The sequence below is a fragment of the Parambassis ranga genome, unplaced genomic scaffold (genome assembly GCF_900634625.1).
Source record: "Parambassis ranga unplaced genomic scaffold, fParRan2.1 scaffold_22_arrow_ctg1, whole genome shotgun sequence".
Taxonomy (NCBI): domain Eukaryota; kingdom Metazoa; phylum Chordata; class Actinopteri; family Ambassidae; genus Parambassis; species Parambassis ranga.
The window spans coordinates 1,040,090-1,049,945 of record NW_021144778.1 but is presented as its reverse complement, the minus strand read 5'-3'; the positions used below and the strand labels follow the sequence as shown (position 1 = coordinate 1,049,945).

Here is a 9,856-nt window from a genome sequence, read left to right as displayed (position 1 = left end):
GAGTAAGGATGGAGAAAATTTTTAGAGCGCACAGTGGTCTAGTGATGGATGACGCTGATGATGGAGCTTATAAACAACAACTAAAAAACGCTTTACACTCAGGCTCACTACCAGAGATTAGTGGGTGGGTAAGTCGTCATTATATAGGCATGAGCGGGGGAACACTCGCAGAGTATGTAAATCATGCCCTGCATGCGGAGAAAGTCATTAGCAGCAAAAAAGGAAAAAAGGAGTTGGTCTTCTATCAGGAAGAAGAAGAGCCAGATGTGTTTTATCAACAAGCCAGAGGTCGAGGTCGCGGACGCGGTAGGGCCAGAGGCAGAGGAGGTTTTAGGTCACGCTCAACTGATAACCCCAGAGCGTGCTGGTCATGCGGAAAGGAAGGCCACATAGCGAGAGATTGCAGGAAGCAATCCTCCCCCCACAGTCACGGGACAGCATGACTAGAACATACACAGTTAGAAGGAGAACCTGAGGGAGAGGTTGATGAAGGAGAGGAAGTGTTAAATCTAGAGGATTTGTTTTTTGAGGAGAGGAGTTGGTCTTCTATCAGGAAGAAGAAGAGCCAGATGTGTTTTATCAACAAGCCAGAGGTCGAGGTCGCGGACGCGGTAGGGCCAGAGGCAGAGGAGGTTTTAGGTCACGCTCAACTGATAACCCCAGAGCGTGCTGGTCATGCGGAAAGGAAGGCCACATAGCGAGAGATTGCAGAAGCAATCCCTCCCCCCACAGTCACGGGACAGCATGACTAGAACATACACAGTTAGAAGGAGAACCTGAGGGAGAGGTTGATGAAGGAGAGGAAGTGTTAAATCTAGAGGATTTGTTTTTTGAGGAGAAAATAAGGCCAGAGATCACTATAATGGTACAAGGCACTCCAGTTAAATTTCTTTGTGACACTGGAGCGTGCAGGACCACAATTAGAGAAAAGCTACCGCACCTTTCATTGGGCCCTAATTATTCTACTGTACGATCAGCACAAGGTGCTATTAAAATGGTCCAAGAAACAGAACCTATATGGCTTAGAGACCCGAAAGGAAAATCATGTCAGCTATCAGTTTTGTGGCTGCCAGAATGTCCAGTAAATTTGCTTGGAAGAGATGCCTTAGTTTCTCTAGGCCTAGCCATTGTACCAACACCTGAAGGATTAAAAATGATCAGACAAAAACCAGATGAAGTATATGTAGTGCAAGGGACAGGGAAACCTAATTACTACTATACACTTGACGTTCCTAACAGGCAACCCATTTCTATGGGAGATTCTCTTATGAATGAAGGGAAAGGAGCGGTGAGGCAGGTTCAGGATCAAATGTCACCAAATGATTTGCATATCACCATGTGGTACACTGACCACGTTGATCCTAAGTATAAAGAACGTTTGGATAAAGTCACACCTGCTAAAGTGACAGTGACATACTTGTATTCTGATGGTATAGCAAATGCTGCAGCTGCAGTCACTGTACCAGATCAAGTTAAAACTTTGTACAGACAACACTGGAACCACATGCACATCTCTCTATGTAAACACACACATGCTAGATGGAGAGATCTCGGACAGCTAGTGAATAGAGGAGAGAAAGCGTGTGATTGGACAGCAACAGGTGTAAACACCTGGTATAGTGATTCAACTGAACTGACCAGAAAAGCATTATTCTGGACTGTGACTGTCCAAGCAGGAGTACATTTGGCTGAAACTGAAAAGTGATACATTTTCTTCACTGATGAGCAGGAGAATTTATTGAAACAAATTCCCTCTGAACTATGGTCACAAGGACCCACGGATGTAGGACTAGTGAAACGAGCACAACCGGTAATAATCAGGCCCAAAACAGAACATCGTCCTAGAATAAAACAGTATCCTTTAAAGCCTGATGCAATGGAAGGAATAGAACCGGTAATTGAGGATTTAAAGAAAGCAGGTGTATTGATAGAATGCGCAGACTCCCCAGTGAACACGCCTATTTTTCCAGTGAAAAAGGCGCCTCCATCTACAGGGTGGAGGATGGTTCAGGATTTGATAGCAGTGAATAATGCAGTAATTCAGAGGTCTCCATGCGTAGCAGACCCACATACACTATTAAATTCACTGAATCCAAAAGCTAAATATTTTACTGTGATAGACATAAGCAATGCATTCTTTTCGGTACCAGTGCATAAAGATAGCCAATTCTGGTTTGCATTTACTTTCAAAGGGAAAAGATACACATACACCAGGTTGCCTCAAGGTTATTGTGAAAGTCCAACTATCTATTCACAAGTAATTGCTTCTAGTCTTTCCACTTTTGAACCTCCAAGTAAGAGTCAATTGCTTACTTATGTAGATGACATTCTTGTGGCGTCAGAAACAGAGGCAGGCTGTAAAACGGACACGATTGCATTGTTAAAACATTTGGCACAAGAGGGCCATAAAGTAAACAAAAGCAAACTACAGTTCTGTCAGGAAAAAGTAAAATATTTAGGACACCAGTTATGTACAGGGGGGAGAACAATACTGGAGGAGAGAAAAGCTGCAATTCTACAAGCACCCAAGCCACTAACAAAAAAGCAGATGATGTCATTTTTAGGTTTGACTAATTATTGCCGAAGTTGGGTGCCGAATTATGCAGAATTAACTGCACCATTGCAGTCTTTGATGTATAAGGAAGAATTGAAAATGTCTGACAGCCTTAAGTGGACAATTGAAGCTGAAAATGCTCTGTGCAATTTAAAACAGGCCATGGTAAGCAGCTGCACATTGGCCTTACCAGACTACCAAAAGGAGTTTGTGCAAATGGTAGATTGTAAAGGATATTTCATGACCTCAGTTTTGACACAAATGCATGGAAATAAACTCAGGCCAATTGCCTACTACTCGACAAAGTTGGATGCTGTAGCATGCGCATTGCCTCATTGCGTGAGAGCAGTGATCGCTGCGTCATTAGCTGTAATTTCAAGTGCAGACATTGTACTTTTTCATCCGTTACTTTTAAAAGTCCCTCATGCTGTGTCTGCCTTATTATTGCAAACCAAAATGACTTTTCTCTCCCCGGCCAGACATTTATCCTGCATGTCCATTTTACTCTCACAGCCACATCTAAAAATAGAACGCTGCACAGTGCTTAACCCGGCTACACTCGTGCCCACGGAAGGGGAGGGGGAGCCTCATGACTGCGAATCTCTATCAGAACAGACAGCTAAGAGCAGAGCAGACTTAAAGGATATTCCTTTACAGCAGGGACACACACTGTTTGTTGACGGTTCTTCTAAAAAGGATGATAAAGGAAAAACAAAGACAGGCTATGCTGTCGTAACACAAGATAAGGTTTTGAGAGCAGAGGCACTCCCTCAACATTTTTCTGCACAAGCAGCAGAATTAGTAGCTCTCACTGAAGCTTGTAAATTAATGAAAGACAAAATAGCAACAATTTACACTGACAGCCAATACGCATATGCAACAACTCATACATTTGCGCAACATTGGAAAAATAGAGGCATGATAACATCTACGGGAAAACCAGTAACGCATGCAAAACTTCTTTCAGAACTGCTACAGGCTATAAATTTGCCGAAACAATTAGCCATATGCAAATGTGCAGCACACACAAACGGGACTGACCCTGTTTCTAGAGGAAATGCATTTGCAGACAAAACAGCAAAACAAGCCGCGCAGGGTGAAATCCATGTTTTCAGTATGTCAGACACTAACTTAAACCATGACATACTACGTGACATGCAACAACAATCACCCAACCAAGAGCTGGAACAGTGGAAACGAAAGGGGGCACAACTAAAAGAGGGAATATACACATGACCAGAAAATAAACCAATCCTACCAAAAAATCTATATAAATGGGCCGCTATATGGAGCCATGGGCAAACACATGTCTCCACAGGGGGGATGTTGAGCTTGGTAGCCAGAAAGTACACAACATATGGATTCAATTCCTATTCAAAAAATTTTTGCAGAGCATGTTTGATATGTGCAAAACATAATGCTCAAGGCAATTTGAGACCAAGAAGAGGACAGTTTCCAAAACCTAATTATCCGTTCCAGCACATACACATGGATTTCATAGAACTAAACAAAAGTGAAGGTAAAAAATACTGTTTAGTCATAATTGATTCTTTTTCAAAATGGATTGAACTATTTCCTACCAAAAACCCAGACGCACTAACGGTAGCGAAAGCTTTGTGTAAAGACATTATTCCTCGCTATGGGATTCCAGAAAAAATCTACAGTGACAACGGTTCTCATTTTGTAAATCAACTAATCTCTAACATAGGCAAAATGTTTTGTATAGATCTAAAACACCATTGTGCTTATCATCCACAGAGCGCAGGTTTGGTAGAGAGAATGAATGGAACAATAAAAAATAGACTTAAGAAATGTATGGAAGAGACAAACAGACCATGGACTAAATGCTTAGATTTAGTAAAGTTGTACATAAACATTACAAGTACAAATGGACTAACACCTTATGAAATTCTGTTTGGCAGACCTTACAGATTGCCTTTCTTTCAAAATGTGTGGGAAACTGATGACGAAAGTACTTTAGCTGACTACATGAGAAAAATGCTGGAGCAACGAAAAGAGGTGTTTAATCAGACCGATAACGATGATACATCCTCTGTGTTCCCACAGGATGACCAGCTAGTAGAGCCAGGAGACTGGGTCCTGATAAAAAGTATAAAGAAGAAACATTGGCATTCACCTAAGTGGGAAGGCCCGTATCAGGTACTTTTAACAACTGGCACAGCAGTGAAGGTTGCAGAAAGGAGTACTTGGGTTCATTTGTCTCATTGTAAGAAAATAATTAAACATGAGTAAAATAACTTTTATGTTTATAGCGTATGCAGTTGCTGTCATCCTCTGTATTGTAGTGTTAGTGCTGTGGTATTTGGTGTAGATTAGTGACTTCTCAAAACAGGCACCTCCAGAGCAAAGGCCGACTACAAAGGGGGCCGTAACCATAGGTTGCTGTCGTCTCAAACCCGGTGAAGATTGTCCACCACTCTGGGCAGGTGATTTAGGAGGAGTCTTAGGAATGTTGAAAAATGGTGTTGACCCCAGCACATAAGAGGATGGTAGCCGTAGCAGGAGCAATTGGACTCGTTGCTATAACTATAATCTTGCTATGGGAAAGATATGAGACACTATCAGCTAAGGAAAAGAGAGCGATCGACTTTGTTCCTGTACACCCATGCTCAGAAAAATATCGCCAACCTGACTTCAACCCAGAAGTAGTTTTGTGTTACAACTCTGTAGCTGTGAGCCAGACCATTGTTATTCCTAGTTCCGCCTTTCAGACTGCAGTTCATCGTTCACAGCCAAAAGACTATTTCGGACATACATTTTACCTTGATTGTACTCCCTATGGTAGGTCACCTATGGGTGACAGCGGGTCGTGGGGTACAGTTTTTAGATCCACTGATCTGAAGTGGGCTCCAAATTCCTACGGATGGGCTGAGTGTGCCCAAGAATTTAAGAGAATCATTCCTACTCTGATGGTCACTAAAGACAGTGTAACATTAAAGGTCAAATCTGGACATGTACTCTTAGACAGAGAAAACTGTAGACGAGTATACTTGTGTGCCTGGATGTCAGGTCGTGATCCATGCTGGATTTTACGATTATGTTCCCTTCTGAGTACAGGGCAGGACACGACATTCAACAACACGGAGGGTAAACTCGTTGTGGCAGGAGGCCAACCAAGGACAAAGACAATCATCATTAAGGAGGAAGATGGTGAGACGGATGAATGGTTCAAAATTACTACTGGCATTTCAGGATTTGAGAATAATTGGCTTTTAATGGCAGAACAAGCTGCCCAAGCAACACAGGCAGATTGTGTTGTGTGTTTGAGTGCTAGACCACTCCTACAGGTTGTACCTTCAGCTTTGAATTTGACATGCCTAGTAAATGTAATGAGCTATACTACTCCGTCAGCAAAATGTTCCTTTTGGGATAAAATTCACCCTCTAACTCCACCTGAAAGAAAAAAGCCTAAGTTTTCTAACAAAGTAGCTGCAGGAAATTTCACATGTGTTAACCGTACAGGTACAGGTAAAAGACTGGGAAGACTGAATGACACACAATGTTATGCTGTGGAAACTGTGGGTGAGCACTTCAAGCCAAAATCCCGCAGCGACATCTGGTGGTGGTGTGGAGATGACAGATTGTTTGATGTATTACCAGCTAAAACCACAGGACTGTGTGCTTCTGTAACATTGATTCTGCCTGTATCCCTCGTTCCTCTCTCAGCTACAGATTTAGTTGAGAATGTTAAAAGTGTGATGCCTCATCATTGGATCCATACAGCTAAAAGGAGATCCACTACATCTTGGCAGGGTGATGACCCGACATACATAGACAGCATCGGAGTACCCAGGGGCGTCCCAGATGAGTATAAACTGGTAAACCAAGTTTCTGCAGGTTTTGAATCTGTTTTATGTTGGTGGTGCACTATTAATAAGAATGTAGACCGAATCAACTACATCCACTTTAATGTGCAGAAATTAGGAAACAAAACTGAAGAAGGTTTTTCCGCTATTCACGAGCAGCTTTCCGCTACCTCTTTAATGGCTTTCCAAAATCGTATTGCTGTTGATATGTTGTTGGCAGAGAAAGGTGGAGTCTGTTCCATCTTTGGGGACCAGTGCTGCACGTTCATTCCGAATAACACAGCAGCTGATGGCAGCCTTACCAGGGCTCTGGAAGGCTTAAAATCCCTTAACAGCAAGATGAAAGACCATTCTGGAGTGGACACATCGCTGTGGAACGGTTTTGGAGACATGTTTGGCAAGTATAAACAATTGGTGATGTCCATCATCATGTCTATCGCTGTATTTGCCGCTATTCTCACCTTATGTGGATGTTGTTGCATTCCCTGCATTAGAGCATTGTGCACTAGAATGATAACCACCGCCATAGCACCTGTTAGAGCAGAGATGCGGGAAGTGTATGCTCTGTTACCTTTTGTTGTAGAAAATCCACCGGAGGATGAGGATGACGATGACGATGACGAAGACATGGCTGTCTTCCTACCTGACTGAGATGATCCATCCCTCTGAGTGTACCATTTTATACTGCATGTATGAATTTGTGACCGAAAATCTTAACCAGAAGTGGTCATTGAAGGATGTAACATAAAGCAGTAAAAGTGAATAAACAGGAGGGAAATGTTGGAATCAATGTACATAAGTTATCCTACTTTTACTTCATTATATGAGTTACATCTTACGTCGTTATATGAGTTACATCTTACTCTTTATGTGTGCCTAATGATTTAAGTATCTTGCTGTGTGTAGTATCATTTAACCTGTTGATTTATGCTTCTATTTGAGTTAACCTAAATCACATGAGTGTTTTATATTTGAGTTAACCTAAATCACATAAGTGTTTATGTTTGAAGGTATGCTTACTCTAGTTGAACTTTGACATGTCTATACAGCATGGTATGTGCAGCTTAACCACTTTACAACAGGTCAAGACTGGAGAAAGAACAGAGGCCGAAGATGACACACACACACACTTTCACACAGAGCTTGTTGAAGATGTTCAAGGACATCGTAAAACGAAACTAAGATTTGTGATGCATGAACCCTTTGTCCCTTAGTAAACTATGTATTAGGGCGTTCCCAACTAATAAAAGGCTTGGAGAACCCAGAGCTGCTTCAGAGTGGCATGGGAGATTGTAACTGAGCAGTCTCTGGTCACTCTCCTTGCAAGTAAAAGATATCTAACTCTCTGTGTCTCTTTTGTACAGGTTGTGTAATACAAATGTTTGAGGTTTGAACCTAACAGTAACTAACTGATTCATAAATGGGTGCGCGATGTTCCATTATCAAGAACGTTGGCTCTTCTCTGTGAACATATCCGCCGGTCCGGGTTTTCCTTCAACAGTCATGGTGCATTGAAAGGAGGAGCGGGCGGATCAGCTGCTCTCGGTGTGTGCGCGTGCATGTGCGCTTATGTGTGTGAACGCGGACGGGAGGAGAGAGAGAGTTGCGCAGAGTTGAATGAATGGAAAGATAGATATTATAAAATGGCATTGGCGGAAAAACACCACAGAATCAGTGTGTGGCGGAGGGAGTTGATGATGTGAACCGGTCTGTGTGTTTACTGCTCTCTCCTCTGTCCTCTGTGTGTGTCCAGGTCCACTCTGAGTGTTGCTGGTTGTATGTTGAAACACACTCCGCACAGAGCAGCAGATGATGTGAAGATATTTTTACAGAAGAAAACCATTAGAGTTCAAACTAGTTTTAAAAAGCTCTGAAAGTTGGACAAGGTCTGAGCTTTTTAAGAGCAGATGTCGGCTGCAGCTCCGCGGAAACATCTGAATGCGCCGTGGCGTTTCTTCACGCTTTACCGTACATTTCAGCATAGTCGCGCAGCATTTTTAAAGTGTACACAGCGCGTCTCTCCAAAGAGTAGATGGGATGACGCAGTGCTGCAGCTTAGAAGAAACGAGGGTGGGAAAAACGTTAGCGGTGATGCCGTGCTGACAGCTGACTCTTGCTGCCTTCTTCTTTTCTTTCTTCTTCTGTTTCTTCTTCTATTGTGCGCACGGTCCGCGGGCCGTACTTTGCCCAGGTCTGCGTTAGCCAGTCGTTAGACACACCTGGCCCAGGCAGCCAGAACATCACAGGTAAGTATGGACACATTTAGTGCTATTGTTTGTTTGACCCAGACCCACTGAGGTCCTCCTCCACATATAAAGCATGTTTCCCACCAACAGGTAGAACTGATGAAGCTGCTTGGAGGATCAGAGAAACGTCTTCAAGAAAACTCTACAAGTCCAGACGCCTTGCTTCAATCTTCTCTATGAACATGAGCTGGATGACATGTAAACATACAGTGTGCTCTTTGTAATCTGTATTCTGGCTCTAAAACAAGTGCCCCTTGTGAGGGTTGAAGTCACAATCTTCAGATTATGAGACTGACTCGCTGCCTACTGCACTAACGAGGCTCAGAAAGAGGTGAAACATGGTCTTTTCTCTTTTTCTTCTTTAAATAAAGACATCTACAGTGCTCATGCTGGCTACTGCACCAACAAACATTCTTAATTCAAATCAAATGAGTGTGTTCTATAAAAAGGCTCTAAAGGTAAAACATCACAGTAATTCTTCCTGGGACACCTTCACTACCAGTGATGGTAAGTGCTCTTGTTTCAAATGTGATGTGCACTGTACCACTGAAGCTCGTCTGTGAAGTGTAGTGCCTCTGTGTGTGTGTCACAGTGATGTTAACAGAAGTCAGATAGGTCTGTTAACACATATAAAAACAACATGCTGAACAACAGCATAGATGTGAAGGTGAATATATGTCCCCTCACATGTTCCTCAGTTAAAAGGGTCATTGCATTGGCCGGGAATCGAACCCGGGCCTCCCGCGTGGCAGGCGAGAATTCTACCACTGAACCACCAATGCTGTGAAACGCTGACATCTAGTGGTGCCATCGCAGGTTGCAGCCTCCTCATTCCAAAATCAATCCCTCCTCCACATAAAGTCAAAAGTTATAAATTCGCCTCATTACATGAGAGGTTGTGTGTAATGACGCGGCTCACCAGCAGAGGGCGTGTGACGGAGCAACAAGCAGGAAACTACAGGGGAGAAGAGACACAAGCATCCACAGATCAGAACAGACACTCAGCTCTTCTCTCTGAGACCATGATGATACCGTCACATATCATCACTGCACATGTTTTTGGCTGCACGTCTGGAAATGAGAGGAGACAGAACATTATCATACATGTTGCATAAGTAAAGTCACATGACATGCACCACTGTAAACAAAGGAAACCACATATTCTCAGACTCTTAGAACACAGAGCTGAAGGATGAATGTAAGACAGCAGTTTGTTGCTCTCCGACTTT

At 42.9% G+C, this 9,856-nt stretch overlaps 1 non-coding gene across 1 annotated transcript; it reads right to left on the bottom strand.

Moving 5' to 3' along the window:
* Positions 1 to 9,338: 9,338 nt before the first annotated feature.
* Positions 9,339 to 9,409, bottom strand: trnag-gcc (transfer RNA glycine (anticodon GCC)). The gene has a single exon. It is a non-coding gene; the product is annotated as a tRNA-Gly (tRNA).
* Positions 9,410 to 9,856: the final 447 nt, after the last annotated feature.